Raw genomic sequence first — 23,809 nt, 5'->3', positions numbered from 1 at the left:
TATATATTTCGAACATGGAGTAAAACCACTAAAGGAAAAGTACCAAAAGATAAAGATTCGATCTGATGTTGTGGATTGAGCCTCGACGTAGCTCAGTGGTTAGAGCATCCAGTGCGTAGAACTGGGGGTCCCGGGTTCGATTCTCAGTATCTGACTGAATTTTTCTTCATTAGGAATCAATGGTAACCATAACAGATAAGTCTGTAGGATCAGAAAATTAATCTTTATTTAGCGCACCATAATTGATTCGTATAATACGGTTGGCAGCGAAAAAGAAAAAAGTTTCTTTGAACGTAGATCCAAATTTTCGTTATGTTCCCACAGAAAAATACGTATATCACCACCAAAGAGGAGACTCTGTTCTTTGGGAATCTCTTAACATTTTACACAGGAAGGTTCAACCTAGAATTATCATTTTTACGGAATGATGGCAAAACCGCAGAATTACATCTTCCAGTTGGGTTAAATATCACCGCGGCCTTGACTAGCCCGACCTCACGTCCGAGCACCGAGGGTTCTGCGGAGAATGTACGGACAGTTCCCCTGCTATTAATAATAACTATAAGCACGTAGCCATGAATGAGTGTTGGCTACACGGAATCTGACAAACAAAATTCCCCAAATTCCAGAACAGGTTGGTGATGAGTCTACACTGTACAACTAACACACATGTGATTTAAGATCTCTTCTTTGACTTCCAGTTCATTATTTCACATTTTTATTGCCCTTTCATGATCAATTATTACTTGGCTATTTTACGACGTTGTATCAACTGCTATGATTATGTAGACTTTGACGTGATAATGCCAGGGAAAAGAGTCCAGAGTTCAGTGCCGAAAGTTACCCAAAAAACCCAACTTCTGCACTTAATTCAGACTTTCTTCCTCTAATATTTAATTGTTGACTACAATAATTATCTAGCTTCTGAGTGAAATGAAGATGATGATGCAAGCGAAATGAGTCCAGGGTCCAGCGCCGAAAGTTACCCAGCATTTGCTCTTAATTGGGTCATTCTACCTCTAATATTTAATTGGTTTATTTTACAACGCTTCATCAACTACAATTATTATTTAGCTTCTGAGTGAAATGAATATGATAATGCCAGCGAAATGGGTCCAGGGTTCAGCGCGGGAAGTTATCCAACATTTGATCTTAATTGGGTCATTTTTTCTCTAATATTTAATTGGTTTATTTTACAACGCTTTATCAACTGCGATTTTTATCTGGCGTCTGAGCGAAATGAATGTGATAATGTCAGCGAAATGAGTCCAGGGTCCAGCGTCGAAAGTTACCCAGCATTTGCTCTTAATTAGTTCATTCTTCCTGTAATATTTAATGGGTTTATTTTACAACGCTGTATCAACTACGATTGTTATCTAGCTTCTGATTGAAATGAAGGTGATAATGAAAGCGAAATGAGTCCAGGGTTCAGTGCCGAAGTTACCCAACATTTGCTCTTAATTGGGTCATTCTTCCTCTAATATTTAATTGGTTTATTTTACAACGCTTTATCAACTACAGTTATTATCTAGCTTCTGAGTGAAATGAAGATGATAATGCAAGCGAAATGAGTCCAGGGTCCAGCGCCGAAAGTTACCCAGCATTTGCTCTTAATTGGTTCATTCTTTCTCTAATATTTAATTAGTTTATTTTACAACGCTGTATCAACTACGATTGTTATCTAGCATCTGAATGAAATGAAGATGATAATGCCAGCGAAATGAGTCCAGGTTCGAGAGCCGGAAGTTATCTAACATTTGATCTTAATTGGGTCATTCTTTCTCTAATATTTAATTGGTTTATTTTACAACGCTTTATCATCTGCGATTGTTATCTAGCTTTTGAGTGAAATGAAGATGATAATGCAAGCGAAATGAGTCCAGGGTCCAGCGCCGGAAGTTATCCAACTTTTGATCTTAATTGGGTCATCTTTCCTCTAATTTTTAATTGGTTTATTTTACAACGCTGCATCAACTACGATTGTTATCTAGCTTCTGAGTGAAATGAAGATGATAATGCAAGCGAAATGAGTCCAGTCCAGCGCCGGATGTTATCCTACTTTTGCTCTTAATTGGGTCATTCTTCCTCTAATATTTAATTGGTTTATTTTACAACGCTTCATCAACTACAATTATTATTTAGCTTCTGAGTGAAATGAATATGATAATGCCAGCGAAATGAGTCCAGGGTTCAGCGCCGGAAGTTATCCAACATTTGATCTTAATTGGGTCATTTTTCTCTAATATTTAATTGGTTTATTTTACAACGCTTTATCAACTGCGATTTTTATCTGGCGTCTGAGCGAAATGAATGTGATAATGTCAGCGAAATGAGTCCAGGGTCAGCGCCGAAAGTTAGACAAATGGGTTGAGGGAAAACCCCGAAAAAAACTCATCCGTTAACTTGTCCCAACCAGGATTTGAGCCCGATTTCACTCGTTTCATGGTCAGACGTTCTAACCGTTATTCCACAGCAATGGACCTCTTCATCTAATGAGGAAGTAAAAATGAAATATATGGCAAAATGAGAGTGGAAAGGGAAGTTGAAGCATTCGTGAATTCTACAGCAGAACCACTTTGTCTATCACAAAGGATCTGCCAGAGATCGAATTATACCTATTATGATATTTCGTGAAATGGTTGAGGTACGGCTGGACCTATCATAAAAACTAAACTTTTATATAATGACAGAAATAACTGTCAGCGAAGCTTTCGGGTTATGTTATCGTATGTTACAAAGCGCGAATGAGCAAGAATTACTGCTGTGTTAACCATAGTGAAAACATCAACTTTACAGATGTGCAATTTATGTGTCAGTGTTTTATTTATTGCCCTGTCTACTGTTGTAATTAAAGTACAATATTCAACCTAATTAGGTGAAAATCAGGTTCCATTTGAACTGGTTAGCAAGTGTATCCAGTTTTCTTTAAAAATATCAACTCGCAGCTTGGATGGAGATGTACATTTTTGTGTCTTGTTCCCTGACACAGTTAACAGAGACAACAATGAGTCATAAAAGAAGGCAGGTGGGGGATATTGTAGAGGTACACAATTAAATCATGATTCACAATAAATCACTAGCGGCCCTTTTTATTGTACTGACAAGTGGCCTGCCGATACTCGCTAAATTATTGTAAGATGTTCGTTGTTGGTATTGTAGTTTCCACCTGATTCCACGGGTGTGGCGGGGGAGATACGAGAAGAGCTGACACCATTCATGTGCCGCAGACAGACTGGGTTGAATGTGGAACGTCGCAGAGAATAACTACACGTAACGTGTACTTGCGTTTCTGAGTTCCACATTAGAGAACAACTTCCAAAGAAGGGTGTAACAAACAGTGCGATGCATATACTACTGATGATTATAAATTCATGTGTAGAACTAATTATCCCTTCGCTACTCGACGGAATTTTAGGTATGAGGAAATTAATACGGACTTGGTATTTACCTTATTTCCGAAATAGAAATTAGATTTTAAGAGCAATCAAATATCCCTTACAAATCATGAAGCGTGTTCACTTTTGAACAATGTCAGGAGTAAGACACGCCACGCACTTTTGTATCATATATACGAACCCATTGTGCTGGAAAATTTTGCCTTAAGGGGTTAGGTACAGTTTACAGCAGTAAATCTTTTTGGAAACATTCAACTTTTTTTTCCTCCGTTACTGTATCTTGTACAATAATGAAACTTGGTATGTGTAAATCACTGTCCATCTGCTACATATAAAAAAATATTTTTACGATAAAAAATAATTTATATACTTTTTTCAAAATTCAAAATGGTGGCAGTTCACTGTGCAATGATGAAGTGATTTCCTCATAACTCATAAACTTTAAAATTATTCATATTCTCTCTCTTTTATTTTATTGCTGAAACTCATGTTTACAACATCATGCTCTTTGAACTACATTCCTTAATAAATAATATTCTTTTTTATTTTGTGTTAGAAGAAAATACTGATATTTGACCATTTTTAAATGAATTTATTTTTATCAGACAATCTATCAAAGATAGAGAACTGATCTTGCATTACATTGTAGAAATGGCATGCATAAATACACTCAAATAATTTCATAACAGTATGTTGGATAGTTTTTGAGTTATGTGGGAAACGCTTCATCACTGCACAGTGAACTGAATTAAAAAAAAAAAAAAAAAAAAAAAAGTAACCTAAATAAATTTTTTAAACCGTAAAAATATATATATTTTTTTTCATATAGCAGGACAGTGTTTAACACATGCTAATTTTCATTATTGTACAACATACAGTAATGGAGGAAAAACATATTGAATATTTCCAAAATTTTACTGCTGTAAGCTGTGCCTAACCCCTTAAGACCATTCATTCAAAAACAGCTTTATTTTTCGTGTCTTGAGGATACACTCAAACAAAAATATGTAAATTACATTGAAAAAATTCTATTTGTCATTTTTAACATTAAAAATTGTTTATGGTGTGAAGTTTGGCATTGTATGGGGCAGAAACATGGACATTACGACGAAGTGAAGAGAAGTGACTAGAAGTATTTGAAATGTGGATATGGAGAAGAATGGAGCGTGTGAAATGGACAGACAGAATAAGTAATGAAGCTATGTTGGAAAGAATGGATGAACAAAGAATGATGCTGAAACTGAGCAGGAAGAGAAAAATTAATTGATTGGGTCACTGCCTGAGAAGAAATTGCCTACTGAAGGATGCATTGGAAGGCATGGTGAACGGGAGAAGAGTTCGTGACAGAAGAAGATATCAGATGATAGACAATATTAAGATATATGGATCATATGCGCAGACTAAGGGGAAGGCAGAAAATAAAAAAGATTGGAGAATGCTAGTTTTGTAGTAACAGACCTGCTCTTGGGCAGAAAACTCCGAATGAATGAATGAATTTTTTAATTCGTTGTGATACTTCCATTTGCAATGTGATTTCTAATAATACGAGTCAGTCGAACCTAAGCTCTAGGAGAAATTCGATGTTGATCGCAGGGTATAGGGGCGAAAGACTAATCGAACAATCTAGTAGCTGGTTCCCTCCGAAGTTTCCCTCAAGATAGTTGGCGTCCATTTCGACCGGTACGAGTCTCATCCGGTAAAGCGAACCACTCGGTAATGAGTTTTGGAATAATATTCTGGGGAAATTCCACAGACAGTAACAATATATTTCTATTACAAAAAAGAGTAATTAGAATAATAGTAGGTGCGAAATCTAGGGAATCGTGTAGGGCCATTTTCAAAAAACTACAAATAATGCCCATGGCTTGTCAGTATATCTTTTCATTAATAATCTTCCTCATATGTAATCGTGAAAACTTTGTAAGTAATTCAACAGTTCATAACATAAATACACGTCAAAAAAAAAAAAAAGACTTTCATACTCCATCGGCAAGTCTATCGTGCTATCAAAAAGGAGTGCGTTGTATGGCAGAAAAAAAAATGTTTAATATCCTCCCTATCGATATAAAAAATGAAACTCAAAACATAAAATTATTTAGGGCAAAATTAAAGAAGTACCTAATTTCTCACGCCTTCTATTCTGTAGGTGAATTCATGACATTCAATAACGCTTCATGAAATTGATACTAAAACTTTGTGTTGTACTAGTAGACTATATTGTAAATCTCGTCTATATATATTTCATCTAGACTGTGACTATAAATTAAGATTTTATAATAGTATTAAGTTTTTTGACTTGTTCCATATTCTAGCTGTAACCATGTACAGGGACATCATTTTATTTTTATTTCAATTTTTATTGTACCTGTGTTTTTAATGTACTTCACTCCCACCCCTTCTACTAATGAAGTTCCAACTGTCCTCTACACACAAATCCAAGACCGCTTATAGTAAACAGCACTGAGTTAGTGAGTATAGTACGTTCCAGAAATACCTTCGCGTTTTCCAGTGACGAAAGAGCTTTCAATATTGAATCATATTTTCGCACAGGTACTTTCGTCCGTTTGCCTACGTCGCATCCCTAATTCCCCCACCTGCTTCTGTTCGCCCCTCTGTAAAAGCAGGGCTGTCTTAGCTCTTTTCCGAAAACATTAATTTCTGTTATGAATTAGACGTTTACGTAATATTATACAACTGTTTAAAATAACTTAAATAAAAGGGCCTTGTTAAGTAATTAACTGTCACGTGATTTCCCCCTTTCTACGATCCTGCGGCATAACCACTTGGACTTACAGTAGTTAGCATGTCTTCAGTAATTTTATCTGTGCGGGTCGGGCAGAAGTGAAGATTGAATATACAGTACGTAAGATACTCTTTTATAGACTAGGTACAAATTATTTCAACATGAGTTACTAGTACGAAGGACGAAAGTGGCGATTGGAATTAGATGCAATAGTCTATATTGCGATAATATGCACAAAAGAACTGAAGCCTGTATCGAAATGAACGGCCACCATTTTCAAAAATGTGTTTAAATATCCATATTATGATTATTTTTCAATTTAACTTCTTTCTCTATATTGTACGCTAATGTGCTGTAGACAGTATAATATACACTGTATAATGAATACGTTCGCATGGTTAACTCAGTTCGTGAGTAAAAACACTTATTGTTAATACAGTACTGTATTAAGATTAAACAAAAACTCAATGAAAATTATCGAATTCAAAATCGCGATATTTCCTAGTTTACGTAAATGGATGAACTACTTTTCTTCCCTACTATATCTAGAAGAGTGATTTGTTTGTGTTTTACGCCAGTATCATCGAACTACAGTCGTTGAAGGGAGTAGCAATCTGTGTTTCCGGTTCTCTAAAGGTATAGCCAGGTTAATATTAAAAATGTTATTAAAAATAAAATGATGTCCCTGTATTAATACCATGGAATGTTAATAAATACAACACAATACAAAACACATTGTAGGCATTAATGGTTCACGACACTGTACAAACAAATGAATTACTGTGATGTATTATATGAAATGATATACTGTACGTTACTTATGCACATAAAATTAAATACAGTAGAATATTACATCTGTCAATTTTATTCACGGTGCGAAATGATTTATTATTTATTATCTATCTGTCTCTTAACGTAACGTTATTGAAATATTGCCGGTTTTATGTCTTGAAATCTCTCTCGACGAATACAGTAACCATGGCAACCCTTCTCATACAGAGGCTGCTATATACTAGCATCTTGGTTTTACTAGGCTCTTGAGCGTGCAGAATGTAGGCTGTTGACATCGCAACGCCCCTGCGCCCTGACGACATCATCTCCGCCTCTCGACTCCCAGGTGCTTCGAGGACTTCTTAACCGTGACTTTTATTGTGGTCGAGTCGTAGGCGGGCAATGGCAATCGTCATCGGTTCCCATTCGAATGTCACCGCCCACTTCCCGTATTTGTTTTGCTTGCTTTCGATTCCATTCCTCAGCATGCATCCAACATTCAGCTGATGATCAGCAGCATGGCCATCCGGATTAGAGTACCAAAACCGCTAGAGATTTGTTGTTGAATATATAGCTTGTTGTTTGTTTTTCTTATTTCACTCTTATTTTTAACCAGTAAACCAATTTTGTAATGATTACAATTAATAGTCTTCCAACAATTAGGCCAATAAATCACTCCCAACCCATTATTATTATTATTATTATTATTATTATTATTATTATTATTATTATTATTATTATTATTATTTGTGCGAGATCGTGCGTATTTGCTTGTTTTCCGCACAGAACCAATACGCGGTAAGTGTGAAATACCACATTCAGTATTACCAACGTAACACACATAACAATTTCCCTCTTCTTACCGCTTAAGCGCGACATTCATTTTACTGCTTTAGGCTTTTAACATATTATTTTTAGAGACGTTTAACACAGTAATAATTATAAATTGGAAACTTACCACTGCAATTTCACCTAAATTGCAATGTTAATTATTGTTTTTAAATATTTGCAAAAATTAAGTAAAGTCTACTACTCCACGAAACTTATTGCATTCCTGATGCAAGTAACATTAAGGAAGCCGTGAAAAAATCAACAAGATTCCAGGTGCCGATGTTATTACTGCAATATGTTATATAAATAATATTGTTAAAATATTAAAATGAAAAATAAATCATTACATAACCTTACCTTTTGTTTTAAGTTCGCATTTATAGACTGGGGGGAAAAAAAAGACAGACGTATATCACGGCCTGCTGGAGTATAGTAAACACAGAAAACATTTTATAGCAACAATGTGGAAGAAAGATATTTTGGTTTTCCGAAGTTGGCGTCATTAAACAGAAACCAACATGGAGATTTCATTGCAAGTAATTAGAAATTCGTCTTTCAGGTATGTAATAAACGATCTTCGCACAAAATAATGTACGATACACGAGCGGTATGTTTGTTTTCATGTTCTCGGAAATTAAAAAAGCTCAACTACGTTTCGCTTTTTCAATCTTTTCCTCGAACATGAAAACGTCAACATACCGCTCTTGTAACGTATATTACTATTATTATTATTATTATTATTATTATTATTATTATTATTATTATTATTATTATTATTATTATTATTATTATTGGCGGCCGGGTAGCTCAGTTGTTAGAGCAGCTGGCTACGGACTGGACGGTCCGGGCTTCGATCTCGAGTGGTGATGGGATTTTTCTCGTTGCCAAACTTTCAGAACGGCCCGAGGTTCACTCAGCCTCTTATAAAATTGAGTACCGGGTCTTTCCCGGGGGTAAAAGGTGGTCAGAGCGTGGTGCCGACCACACCACCTCATTCTAGTGTCGAGGTCATTGAAAGCATGGGGCTCTACCTCCATGCCTCCCAAGTACTTTCATGGCATGTAACGGGGACACCTTTTTTAATCATTATTATTGTTATTATTATTATTATTATTATTATTATTATTATTATTTATTATATTCAGCTTTTTAGGAGTCTTGAGATTATCTTCACAATTATTTATGCTGTTTTGAACACTTATGTTTTTCTTTTCTCTGGCATTTCTTTCACACCATCCTATGTGATTGTTCCTTCTTACAGAAGGAATAATCACGACACTTGTCCAACCAATCAGAGGCTTTCATTTCGGCCACATTATCAAGTTATTTAAATTCTTTACTTACTTACATACAAATGGCTTTTAAGGAACCCGCAGGTTCATCGCCGCCCTCACATAAGCCCGCCATCGGTCCCTACCCTGTGCCGGATTAATCCAGTCTCTACCATGATATTCCACTTCCCTCAAATTCATTTCAATATTATCCTCTCATCTACGTCTCGGCCTCTCCAAAGGTCTTTTTTCCCTCCGGCCTCCTAACTAACACACTATATGCATTTATGGATTCGTCCATACGTGTCCATCTCAAACGTCTGGATTTAATGTTCCTAATTATGTCAGGTGAAGAATACAATGCGTGCAGTTCTGCCTTGTTTAACTTTCTCCATTCTCCTGCAACTTTATCTCTTAGCGCCAATTGTTTTCCTTTTCACCTTATTCTCAAACGCCCTTAATCTCTGTTCCTCTCTCAAAGTGAGAGTCCAAGTTTCACTACTATACAAAACAACCGATAATATAACTGTTTTATAAATTCTAACTTTCAGATTTGTTGACAGCAAACTACTTGACAAAATATTCTCAACCGAATAATAAGAGGCATTTCCCATATTCATTCTGCGTTTAATTTCCTCCCGTCTGTCATTTGTATTTGTTACTGTTGCTCCAAGATATTTGAATTTTCCACCTTTCCGAAGGATAAATCTCCAATTTTTATTTTTCCATTTCAAACAATATTCTGATCACGAGACATAATCATATTTTGTCTTTTTCGGGATTTACTTCCAAACCTCTCGCTTTACTCGCTTCAACTAAAATTTCCGTGCGATGAAAGAGCAATGCAACGGAGAAAAATTCTCTCCGGCGCCGGGATTTGAACCCGGGTTTTCAGCTCTACGTGCTGATGCTTTATCCACTAAGACACACCGGATACCCACCCCTGCGTCGGACAGAATCATCTCAAATTAAGTTCCAACTCTTGGGTTCGGACAGAACCATCTCAAATTAAGTTCCAATTCTTGGGTTCAACCCGAGAGTTGGACGATTCTGTCTGACGCCGGGGTGGGTATCCGGTGTGGCTTAGTGGATAAAGCATCAGCATGTAGAGCTGAAAACCCGGGTTCAAATCCCGGCGCCGGAGAGAATTTTTCTCTGTTCCATTACTCTTTCATCGCATGATGCCGCAGAATATCTGCATGGAAATATCATATGCACTTCGGTACATTAAAATAATATATAAAATTCCCGTGTTTTCCCTAATCGTTTGTAGATTTTCTCTTAACATATTAACGTCATCCGCATAGACAAGAAGCTGATGTAACCCATTCAATATTATTATTATTATTATTATTATTATTATTATTATTATTATTACTACTACTACTACTACTATTACTACTACTATTACTACTACTACTACTACTACTATTACTACTACTACTATTACTACTACTACTACTATTACTACTACTACTATTACTACTACTACTACTACTACTACTACTATTACTACTACTACTACTATTACTACTACTACTACTATTACTACTACTATTACTACTACTACTACTACTATTACTACTACTACTATTACTACTACTACTACTACTGCTATTACTACTACTACTACTACTACTACTACTATTACTACTACTACTACTATTACTACTACTACTATTACTACTACTATTACTACTACTACTATTACTACTACTACTACTATTACTATTACTACTACTACTACTATTACTACTACTACTACTACTATTACTACTACTATTACTACTACTACTACTACTATTACCACTACTACTACTACTACTATTACCACTACTACTACTACTACTATTACTACTACTACTACTACTACTACTACTACTACTACTATTACTACTACTACTACTACTATTACTACTACTACTACTACTACTACTACTACTACTACTACTACTTACGAATAATTGAGGATTTCAGTTCATATCCAGATTCTTAACGTACAAGAGACTACGGTTGTGAGTAGCAGGACTTCATTGTCGTACTGTACTGTTAGCGTGGTGATCATTCAGAGAAAACGGGACAGAAAACTCTGTGTGTAGACCTACACAGAACCTCGATGGAAGGCAGAGATACCTTCACTGCCGTGATGGACTTGCAGCCGGAAAAAAAAGCACTTAACCCACAGCGGGAGACGATTTAACTCTGAAGTTGCAAGTTTATTGAGCTAACTAGATCCTTAAGAATGAAGCGTTACATTCTCCACAACGGGTATTGCAGCTAAAAGTAGGGAAAATATTTTTGATGCATTGTTGAGAATATAAAAAGTACAAATCGTCCTCGGTGGTCTAACGGTTACTAGGCCTATATTAGCTACTGCATCCGAGGTTCGCTGGTTCAAACCTGGCCAAGAGCAAAAGATTTTAAAGGGCCAGAAAGGGGAAAAGCCGGCCTCGACCCAAAATTGACCGACTCACCCCGACGTAATTTTCGGTGCGTTAATCGTATAGTCCAACTCGTCTCGGGTGTGTAAGAAGAGGTGAAACTAGCATATAGGAAATTATACAGTATGGACAATTCGCGTCGGTGCCTTTGATGTAGCAGGACTGATTTCAATGACCTTCAAACCAGATTGAGCGTGAGATTCTGCCTTTTCCCTAGAGTTGGTGCTGACAACACATCAGCTAGCAGTCGACACAGCGGAAATATACACAATAATACAGGGACATCATTTTATTTTTACTAACATTTTTAATATTAACGTGATTTCCTCCCTTTCTACGACGCTGCGACGTAACCACTTGGACGGACAGTAGATTGCATGTCTGAGTATGCCTAATTTTATCTTTTCGGATCGGGCAAAAGTGAAGATTGAATTTACAGTACGTAAGGTCTCTTTTATAGAGTAGGTACAGAATTATTTCAACATGAGTTACTGATACGAAGTACGAACCTGGTAATTGGAATTACGTACAATAGTCTATAGTGCGATAATATGCACATTACAACTGAAGCCTGTATCGAAATGAACGGCCACCATTTTAAAAAATGTGTTTAAATATCCATATTATGTTTATTTTTCAATTTAACTTCATTCTCTATATTGTACGCTAATGTGCTGTAGACAGTATAATATACACTGCATAATGAATACGTTAGCATGGACAGCTCAATTCGTGAGTAAAAACACTCATTGTTAATACTGTACTGTATTTTGATTAAACAAAAAAGTAATGAAAATTATCAAACTCAAAATCGCGATATTTCCTCGTTTACGTAAATGGATGAACTACTTTTCTTCCCTCCTATACCTAGTAAAGTGATTTGTTTGTATTTTACGCCAATATTATCGAACTACAGTTGTGGAAGGGGGTGGAAAACGGGTTGTCCGGTTCTTAATCGTTGATCCAAAAGTATAGCCAGGTTAATATTAGAAATGTTAGTCAAAATAAAATGATGTCCCTGTAGAATGCAAATTTTCTTGAATATCAGAATGTCACTTTCACGTATTCAGGAGTAGCCTATTTTCATTACTACACATATTGACTTTATTATTGCACAAATGGTGTATGATGTACACACACGAAAAAACCTGCTGTTGCAAGAATAATTTAAGAATATTTATATAACTTTAATCCAGTGTCACAACATTTTTATTAAATTTTAGCTCGTAATGTTATTTTACACACATGCTCAGTCATTACTTCAGCTTGGCTCGTTTAAACAGCTCTGAGCGCTGTCTGATTCGTTTAAAATTGTGCCCCTTTGCACACGGCACAATACAGTGATTACCGCCCACAATTCCTGACTCTCGAGCCATTGTCGCTTCTTGGCTTGTTCTTCCAACTGTCACCACGGCCATTGTTAACAGCCACTGCTCGCTATGATTCTGCAACTTCTAGGCATGTCCGTTCCTTTCAGACGTCACCGAAAGAAACGAATAAAAAAAATTACTGTAGAGGTTTCTGTGACGACAAATTGGTGACCATATGGTTTAGAGACTGTGGCGCAAATTGGTGAAGCCATCCACCTTAACTGTGCCGCAATAGATTCTGTTCTAAGAGCAGAAAACATTGCTTAGGCCCGATTGTATAAACCATTTAATCTTAGATCAGAGGTTAAATTGATCCTTGTTTCAGCTGAATTTGGAATTTTGTGTTGTATAAAGTGTAATCTCAGATTAATTTGTCTCAAACTAAAGTCAACTTTGACTGAAGAAATTTCTCCGATTAAGTTAGATGATCCAAGTTCATTTATTTCTTTTCTGTTTGAAATATACGAGTGACATTGTGTAAATAAAATATCCATTATTATTAATTTTAATAGATATGTTAGGTACATTTATATATATATTTCTTTCAATTTCTTGCCCTAATACACAAACATTCTTATATTTTATAAGGCTCTATCGTGTTCAGCAGTATCAAATAACATAACCTATAATTATATTATGTTTATAACAACCATTAATTATTAATGGATATGACAGGTACATTCATAAATGTTCAATTGACTGTATTACAAAAGGAAAATTGTCGTTTTATAAAGCTTTAATATATTTAGCAGTATCAAACGCCATAACATGATAACAACTTGGAGAACAGTCAACCTTCTTCTTATTGTCCGCCATTATTTACATAACACAAAAAACCAGTGTCTCCAACAGAGTGTAATACGGAAAGTCGCCAAAAAGTAGTTGTAAAGTCGCTAGATTTCTCATTATCAACAAACAAAGATTAAATTTTGTCACTATGGGATGCTAAAAAGGTCACTAAATCCCTATATAAGCAATATGAAAGTTAAAAGAAATTGTTGTTGAAAAAGAGTTAAAGTCACTAGATTGGCAACACTGAACAAACCTGTGTAACATGGTCCGCGCATCACGTATTTCACCTGTTTATGCGATGTTGCCAAATCCTTTTCACGTGAACTTAGATTGCATTTGAACCAAGGTAATTTGATCGCAGAAAAGTTTTATACAATAGAAGAAGTGTCTGAACTCGGTTCACTTTTCGATCTTCGCTCAAAGTTGATCTTTAGTCAGGGAGTTTTATACAATTGGGCCTTAGAGTTCAGACTTTCTCGATTCTAATTGGAGTATCGTACGGTAAGTTATATATTTATAGACAGAAAGTACAAACGTGTTTCCTGACAACATAATTAACTGAACTAGATCAATGAAAACTAATTTTTCATTTAGTGTTCTGCTCAAGAACAGGTCTTTCACTGCAAACCCAGCTTTCTCCAGTCTTTTCTGCCTTCCTCTTTGTTTCCTCATATTATGATCCTATATCTTAATGTCGACTATCAACCGGTATCTTCTTCTGCCCCGAACTCTTCTCCCGTTCACCATTCCTTCCAGTGCATCCTTTAGTAGGCAGTTTCTTTTCAGCCAGTAACTCAACCAATTCCTTTTTCTCTTCCTGATATCAGTTTCAGTATCATTCTTTCTTCAACCACTCTTTCCAACACAGTTTACTTACTTACCTACTTACTTACGTACTTACTTACTTACTTACTTACTGGCTTTTAAGGAACCCAGAGGTTCATTGCCGCCCTCACATTAGGCCGCCATAGGTCCCTATCCTGAGCAAGATCAATCCAGTCTCTATCATCATATCCCACCTCCCTCAAATCCATTTTAACATTATCTTCCCATCTACGTCTCGGCCTCCCCAAAGGTCTTTTTCTCTCTGGCCTCCCAACTAAAACTATATGCATTTCTGGATTCACCCATACGTGCTACATGCCCTGCCCATCTCAAACGTCTGGATTTAATGTTCCTAATTATGTCAGGTGAAGAATACAGTGCGTGCAGTTCTGTGTTGTGTAACTTTCTTAATTTCTCCTGTAACTTCATCCCTCTTAGCCCCAAATATTTTCTCTAAGCACCTTATTCTCAAACACCCTTAATCTAGGTTTCTCTCTGAAGTGAGAGTCCAAGTTTCACAACCATAAAGAACAACCGGTAATATAACTGTTTTATAAATTCTAACTTTCAGATTTTTTGGCAGCAGACTGGACGATAAAATCTTCTCAACCGAATAATAACAGGCATTTCCCATATTTATTCTGTGTTTAATTTCCTCCCGAGTATCATTTATATTTTTTACTGTTGCACCCAGGTATTTGAATTTTTCCACCTCTTCAAAAGATAAATTTCCAATTTTTGTATTTCCAACACAGCTTCATTTCTTATTCTGTCTGTCCACTTCATACGCTCCATTCTTCTCCATATTCACATTTAAAATGCTTCTATTCGCTTCTCTTCACTTCCTCGTAATGTTCATGTTTCTGCCCCATATAATGCCACACTCAATGCAAAGCACTTCACTAGTCTCTCCCTTAGTTCTTTTTCCAGAGGTCCGCAGAAGATGCTCCTTTTTCCATTAAAAGCTTCCATGGCCATTGCTATCCTCTTTTTGACTTCCTGGCAGCAGCTCATGTTAGTGGAAGCTGTCCACTTGCTCTACTGCCTCAAAATATCTCTTAATATTTTTATTAATCAAATATTTTAGTATACCTGATCGTGAAACAGGCATGGGCGTTATTAGCTCGATTGAGTTACTGAAGATCACCACTGAACTCCCCACTCCACCTTCCCCGGCAGAGACAGTTACGTTTCGGACGAATACGAGTACACAGGTAGGCAAGCATTGCTCAGTGACGGATTGTAAAAGTAGACATAATAACTTCTGGCTCTAGCTAGTCGCCTAAAATCCACCACTGATGCACAGTTTTTGTTTCTAAAGCGGAGTAAGCAAACAGGACATGTGTGGGGGTGTCGCCTTTTCCTTTCCTTTCCCGTTTGTGCCCAGGGTTGTTGTGAGACAAGCGAATTCTGGTTGAGATAAGTTACCTGTTTGAGGTTTTTTTCCGTGCTTTCCTCTCAACTCATTAAGAGCTGGGTAACTTTCGACTCGGCCCTAGATTCATTTCGCTGGCATTATCACTTTTATTTCATTCATACGCTAGATAACCGTAGCAGTTGATAAAGCGTTATAAAATAAACAATTAAAATAATAAAATGTTAGATTAAGCCGTGCCTCAAATGGGCCGGAATTCCGGTATATCATACCGTTGCTACTCTTTACTTCTGAATTCCAGACCAACGTTTTGTATTCACGCAAATAGTCTCGTTTTTGAGCCATCCAACAGCTTGAAAATAGGCAACGTAGAGGAAACGATCACTATGAAGTATGTGGCGGCAAAGAAGCACGAACATCTCGATTACCAGCGTTGCCAACCCTGCAGCGTGACTAGATCGCACAAGTGCTTCCAAATTATCGTACTTTTCATTGGAGGATCGTACACTACACATAAAACTAGGCCTGTTTGGATTATTTTACCTAAACCGTCTTAAACAATATTTAAAAGACCACCTCTGTGGTGTAGGGGTCAGCATGCTGGTCTCTTACGCCGAGGGTCCGGGTTTGATTCCCGGTCGGGTTGAATTTCCTGGTTGAGGTTTTTCAGGGTTTTTCCTCAACCGTAAGGCAAATGCCAGGAAATTCGGGCCACAACATCCCTGAATATCACCGGCCTCATTCATCACCGAAATCCTATTCATAACAAATCAGTAATGCATATACAGTCACCATCTAGTTCACAACAATAGAACCAGTCTCAACAATAGTACACAGGCCTTCGGATTTCAACCCAAGATTAACTCGCTGTATGACCAAAGATGTTAAAGCGAGTATAAATAACAGCGAGGAAAAAAGAAAAATATATATAGGCTATTTAAAAGTTTTTATAAGGGATTAACTGCTGAAAATTAAATATTGCCGCATAAAATTATTTTTAAATACTGTTTTCTGCTTACCTTATGACATGCATGTCAATTGATGCCCACAGGAGCAAGCGCGCGCTTTAGAGCCCAGGAGAGCCTGAGCGCTTTACAGCGGAAAGGAAAGAGACAGACGAAAGAGGTAGTATATGCCGCTTGGTCGAGCTATATTCAGGGATGGCCAGCACTGATTCAATAGATAAAGGGAAGAGAACTTATTAAAACTGTATCCATGGTAATTTTTAGATTTGCCTGAGAAGTATAAGTGCATTATAAAAATGTAAGTTTTAATTTTAATGCTCATTTTTCACAAGTTTGATTTTTTTATTCAAAAGAAATATTTTCTCAACCTTTCCTATAGAAAAGTGAAATTTTCAGGTATAGACCTATTTATTTAGTAGCATTACAGAATGTTTTCGTAAATATAATATACCGTATATACGTATTACTGAAGATAGTGTATTGAAATTTTTGAAAATATTCGCATGGAAATTGTTTGTAAGGAAATGAATTAACAAAGCAACTACTGTTACATCATAAGCAAAACATACGTACCCATATGTTGTAAAAATGTCAGCTTTATAGCTTTAGCAGATTTCGAGAAAATTATTTAATATTCTGATGATAGGAAGTTGCTCACAAATATCACCTTAAAAGCATAATGCGATAAAAAGTTTTGTTATGTAATATTAGTTACACTTAAAACAGATACAGCACCTACGTAACTTTGCTTTGTACTGTAATATTGTTTTGATTAGTTTATTGATTACTTTTGTAAGGCTAAAAGTACCATCAATATAAATTCCAACTTATCATGTCATACTCAATCTCTTTCTTTGGAATATCACTTTCTTTATGAATGATGTGTTTCATCCACTTAATACAGTATAATATTATACTACTATGGAATTTAAGTGAATATTCCTTCTTAACTCTCTATTATGTTATTAAGATCTAAAACACAAGTGCAATATTAAGAAATCAGTGTTAGTACTTTTGTTTTACAGACAATATAGTTAATATTAAACAGAAAGAAGCCATATAAAAATAACGACATAAAATTTCACGTTCCGTTTGAAGTTTGTGCACCACTGTTTTCTTAATCCAACAGGTTGCTTATTCATATACACAACCCTTCATACTTAGCGCTTGCTGCCCGCGCACGACGTCAAGGTCAGAAAAATGCGCTTGCTTTGACATCACTGCCTTATGACAATGCTAAGAAACGGAAGGTACAATCTTCCTCCTCAGGAGAAACAGCAACAGAAGATCCAAAACCTAGGTGTTTAGTCGTGTTACTATGGAAGGTTTCTTTTATTTAGTGAATCACATCATTGAGGTGCGATTAAAGAAAGTTACGGTAAAATGAGATATCACGATCATACATCCGGGCTAGAGAAAGAATAAAACCCTGGAATTTTACAACCACAGCACTTCTATAGTACTTCATGTCAGTACTGTTCGTTCTTGGAAGGACTGACGAAAACCAAGAACACAGGCGTCTAGCACGACTGTCTGGGATGCTAGCCTCTATCCCACGATACTCTTTTCTTGGGTTTCGCGGTAACAGGAGCGGATTCCCGGAGGATCCGCGTTCACACCTCTCAATTAGAATGGTTGAACGATAACCTCTGCGAACCGGAAACAGGAAACGACAGCTCAGGCGCGCGAACACAGCGATAAAAGTCGCCACGTGATTTGAGAGATTTTGCCTCGAGCCACGAAAAACGCTACAGCCACGTGACTCCGCTCTGAGGCGGGGTGCAATAACGGCGCAAGCGACAGCTGCGTTTCTGTGAGTGAATTTCAAGGATGATAGATATTCTAGTTCAATTCCAGCGTTGTTGGCAATGCCAATTGCAATTAATTCTTTCCCCCTCTCTTTATTTAGACAGAATTGGACATTCATGCTTTTTCAGGCAACTTAATCTCTGAGGATTAAAGGCTGGAAATATTGTTAAAATAAATGCATTCACAATTAACAAGACGCTTGCCAGATCCCGGGAACGGGAAGGTGAAAGTTAGGGAAGGTGAAAGCTAATTTGACTGGTTACATTTATTTTGCCGTTCTCGTTCTCGTTTTCGTTCCCGGTTTATTGTGAACCAGCTTTAAGACATTATGACATTCCCCTGACGAAAGTTCCCTAAGACAAATGGCCACTCTTATCCGGAATTAGCAGGCACAGAGGAGTCTATATTGAAGAGATGGTTGGATTCATATGTACTACGGGGGGTGTACTACTTTAAAATGACAATATTTATGTAGAAAAATGATTAAAATAATATACAAAATAATGGGTACAAAATGGAAAAATGTGTAGAGAAAATATTAAAGGAGATAAATAATATTTTACATTAATAATGGGGATTTATGACCAAAATTAAATGAAAGTACCCCAAAATTGACCGAATAAAACAAAAATGCTCTTATGAGTTGTAAGAGGTAAAAAAATGCCCTAACAAATATGTTTTAAAACACTCCGTTTATCACATAACATATAAATACTAAAGCAGCTATGTTTCTGGCTTACTAGAAAAAGATGCAATTTCATCAAAATCCTAGGCCTAGTGATAAATGTCGGAAAATGTGAAATAGTAGAAAACAGACACTGAAGATGGCGTAAGGTATAGAAAGTAAAGTGCGCTTATATTATAAATGTCCAAAGAATTATGAAATTATTGAGATAATGAATCCAAGATATATATTTTGTGCGAGATCGTGCGTATTTGCTTGGTTTCCGCACAAAACCAATCAGCGGAAAATGTAAAATTCCACATTCAGTATTCCCAACCTAACACACATAACAATTTCCCTCTTCTTACCGCTTAAGTGACATATTGATTTTACTGCTTTAGGCTTCTAACATATTATTTTTAGAGACGTTCAATATAGTAATAATTATAAATTGGAAACTTACCACTGCAATTTCACCTAAATTGCACTGTTAATTATTGTTTTTAAATATTTGCAAAAATTAAGTAAAGTCTAAATCATTACATAACCTTACCGTTTGTTTTTAAGTTCGCATTTATAGACTGGGGGGGGGGGAAGACAGACGTATATCACGGCCTGCTGGAGTATAGTAAACACAGAAAACATTTTAAAGCAACAATGTTGAAGATAGATATTTTTGTTTTTCAAATTTGCCGTCATTGAACAGAAACCAAGATGGAGATTTCATTGCAGCTAATTAGAAATTCCTCTTTCAGGTATGTAATAAACGATCTTCGCACAAAATAATGTACGATACACGAGGGGTATGTTTTCTTTCAATTCCCGGAAATTAAAAAAGCTCAACTACTTCCTCGAACATGAAAACTTCAACATACCGCTCTTGTAACGCATATTACTATTTCTAAAATAGAAGAAATGAACTTCCAGATGAGGCAAAAACGTTATTTAGTCTACCAAAATTTTGAAAAAATCTGGCATTTATAGAGTCAATGTAGGCCTATACCTTAATGAAAAATGATAATATATGGCCTAATTGATGTAGCGATAATGTTGGGATAAAAAAGTGCACTCAGAGGAAAGCATCTGTACAGTCTCTTTGTCTATCATAAATATCACAGGATCTGTCAATAATAGAGAACCTATCCATTTTAGGCAGATTACTTGTTATGTGCTGAGCAGAGTTGAGAATTACATTTTCTTACGCATTTATCACAACAATTATTACAAATCACACCACTCTTGTAAATTCTTTAAGACTATACTTTAGGATGTTTAATTAAACTGTAAATAATCAAGTTCCTAAAGTGTATGATTTGTAGCAATTTTTGTGTTAAGTGCGTAAGAATGATGTCATTTTTAGTTACAAATTGGAAAACAAAATCTGTGCAAAGCAATTAACAACACATTTTTAGCTTCAGAACACTAGCCAATTAAATGATACTTCTGAATAGTTCATTCTCTATATGTAATTTTTTTTTATCCTTAAAACTAAAGAAAAAATGTATTTTACTAACAACTTCAAATTATTGTAACTCTGAAAACATTGAGATTAGGACAAATGTTTATATGACATTTTTCCTCAGAATGTCTTCGGAAATAAGCTCCGTAAGTGACGGTAAATCCTCGTGAATCACCCTGTATACTGTATACATACAGGGTGTACTGGAAAAAAAGGTTCCGATATTTAGAGAGGAAATAGTATGCACCAAACAAGAAATAAAACTCCTCTAAACATGGGTCCTAAAATTAATATCTTTTGAGAAATGATCAAATGTTTACCATCACTGTGAGAGTAGCATATCTTCCATTGTGAGCTCTTTGGCAAGAAACAAAACGTGCTCCGATTCAACTGCACTCAACTGAACTCTATAACGCACTGCAGCGGTGACCAAAGCGGGTGTCGTGAGTACATCGTGTAATCACAGACATTCAAACGGATACGAGGAGTTTCCTGTACATTGCTGTGTGTTTCATTCACGTACTGAAGGCAAGCAGTGGCGGTATCATGTCGCTCTACAAACTCTATCTCTACAACCAGTAAGAGGTGGTTTCGTAAAGAATGAGAAGAAGTTCTTTGTTGTTCTGTCGGACAAAATGTAATAGGTTTACTTTGCTCAACGGTTCAATTAGGAGTATATAGAAACATTAATTGCCACACTGAATAATGTATTATTATTATTATTATTATTATTATTATTATTATTATTATTATTATTATTATTATTATTACTGATCACTAAGTATGTGTTTCTATAATTCTCCTGTATGTGTATGAATATTATATAAAATTATTGGGTTAAAACTCTCAATTTTAATCTTCTCTAATCTTTAGATGAGGGTAACTACTTATTAGTTATCCATTCAATAATAATATTGTAAAAAAAAACAGATTCAATATTGTGTGCCAACGAACTGTTAAACGCCAGGAATTGACATGTCTTAAATCATAGCCAGGAAGACAAAGATGACATAAATAAATGTAAGGAAGTCAGCTACCTAATGGGGTTTGAAGTATCTCGTGCTCTAAAGCCTTCTAGTAGAACATAATTTCTGGAAAGAGTAATGATTAAAATAGCTTAAACAACTTGTCCATAAGAAGTTTTTAATTTTGAAAAACTACGAATTTCTCGACCAAGTATCGAGAGAAGAAATTAGAAAATTTCTGATTGTATTCAAGAGGAAGGTTAAAAAGAGAAGCAAGAAAAATCGTATATTATTCACTGGCTCTTGATGACAGCAGTGACATTACTGATACAGCAAAGCTTGAGATTTTTATCCGCGGGATTGATCAAGATGTTAGTACAGGAACCGCCACTGGTTGTAGTTTTCACGCCAAGTACCTTTCCTCCGTCTCCTTACTTCATAGGCTGTCTGCCGCATGTAATCACTGCAGCTCGAGTTTTGGTCACCTCTGGTGTAGGCTACATCTTTATAAGTAGGGCTAGGATTTTGATGAAATTGCATCTTTGTTCTAGTAAGCCAGAAACATAGCTGCTTTGGTATTTATATGTTATGTGATAAACTGAGTGTTTTAAGACATAATAGTTAGGGCATTTTTTGTTGCATTTTTTGCCTGTTTCAACTCATAAGAGCATCTTTTGTTTTGTTTTTTTTTTCGAACCATTTTGAGGCATTTTCATTTAATTTTGGTCACAAATCCCCATTATTAATATAAAAAAAATGTTCATTTCCTTTGATATTTTGTCTACATATTTTGTCCATTAATACCCATTATTTTTTTACTTGGTTATTTAACGACGCTGTATCAACTACAAGGTTATTTAGCGTCGATGGAATTGGTGATAGCGATATATTTGGCGAGATGAAGTCGAAGATTCGCCATAGATTACCTGACATTTGTCTTACGGTTGGGAAAAAAACTCGGGGAAAAAAACCCAACCAGATAATCAGCCCAAGCGGGAATCGAACCTGCGCCCGAGCGCAACTCCGGATCGGCAGGCAAGCACCTTAACCGACCAAACTACGCCGGTGGTTAATACCCATTATTTTGTATAATATTTTAATCGTTTTTCTACACAAATATTGCCATTTTAACGTAGTATCCCCCATGTAATGGATCAGTCCAACCACCCCTTCAATATAGACTCCTTTATACCTGCTAATTCAGGATAAGAGTGGCCTTGTGGTGGACTACATGGAACTATATCAGGTAAAATAATAGATTAAACGTTAAATGTTATGTTTTATTGAACGATGCTCGCAACTGCAGAGGTTATATCAGCGTCGCCGGATGTGCCGGAATTTTGTCCCGCAGGAGTTCTTTTACATGCCAGTAGGCCTAAAACTACTGTCATGAGCCTTTCGTATTTAAGCACACTTAAATGCCATCGACCTGGCCCGGGATCGAACCCGCAACCTTGGGCATAGAAGGCCAGCGCTATACCAACTCTCCAACCAGGTCGACTAATTGATTAAAGTGTAGCACTTAGATAAAATTATGTAAAATTAAATAAACTTAAACGTTGGTACTAGAATTTAATTTAAATACTAGTCTAAATATTAAGTAGTACAAAACCTCTTTTCCTACTAAGCCAGTTATTTAAAATCAATTATAGGGCATTTATAAGGGCATTTTTGAAAGATTTTTAGGTCATAAATGCATTGTTTTAGGACATTTTTTCATGATTCATAGGTCATCAAAATCCTAGCCCTATTTATAAGAAATTGTATTTTCAGTCATTTCGAGAATAAACTGAGCATTATGTTTTTATTTTTAGTAGGTTATTTTACGACGCTTTATCAACAGCTTAGGTTATTTAGCGTCTGAATGAGATGAAGGTGATAATGTCGGTGAAATGAGTCCGGGTCCAACACCGAAAGTTACCCAGCATTGGCTCATATTGGGTTGAGGGAAAACCCCGGAAAAAACCTCAACCAGGTAACTTGCCCCGACCGGGAATCGAACCCGGGACACCTGGTTTCGCGCTAACCGTTACTCCACAGGTGTGGACAGCATTATGTTCCGTCCGTCTTGATCCCCTCGTATATTTTTACACAGCATGGTTATTACATGAATATGGTTACATGAGATCATAT

The 23,809-nt window shown here is 36.2% G+C and overlaps 1 protein-coding gene and 1 non-coding gene across 12 annotated transcripts in view; both read left to right on the top strand.

Annotated features, from left to right (window-relative positions):
* TfAP-2 (transcription factor AP-2) overlaps positions 1 to 23,809 on the top strand; it is a 978,986-nt gene that overhangs the window by 463,423 nt on the left and 491,754 nt on the right. The window lies entirely within an intron of this gene.
* TRNAY-GUA (transfer RNA tyrosine (anticodon GUA)) lies at positions 10,084 to 10,155 on the top strand. The gene has a single exon. It is a non-coding gene; the product is annotated as a tRNA-Tyr (tRNA).

This window comes from Periplaneta americana, chromosome 3 (assembly GCF_040183065.1).
Source record: "Periplaneta americana isolate PAMFEO1 chromosome 3, P.americana_PAMFEO1_priV1, whole genome shotgun sequence".
NCBI classification, from domain to species: domain Eukaryota; kingdom Metazoa; phylum Arthropoda; class Insecta; order Blattodea; family Blattidae; genus Periplaneta; species Periplaneta americana.
The sequence above is the reverse complement of the archived record's forward strand: the minus strand, read 5'-3'. Positions and strand labels throughout refer to the sequence as shown.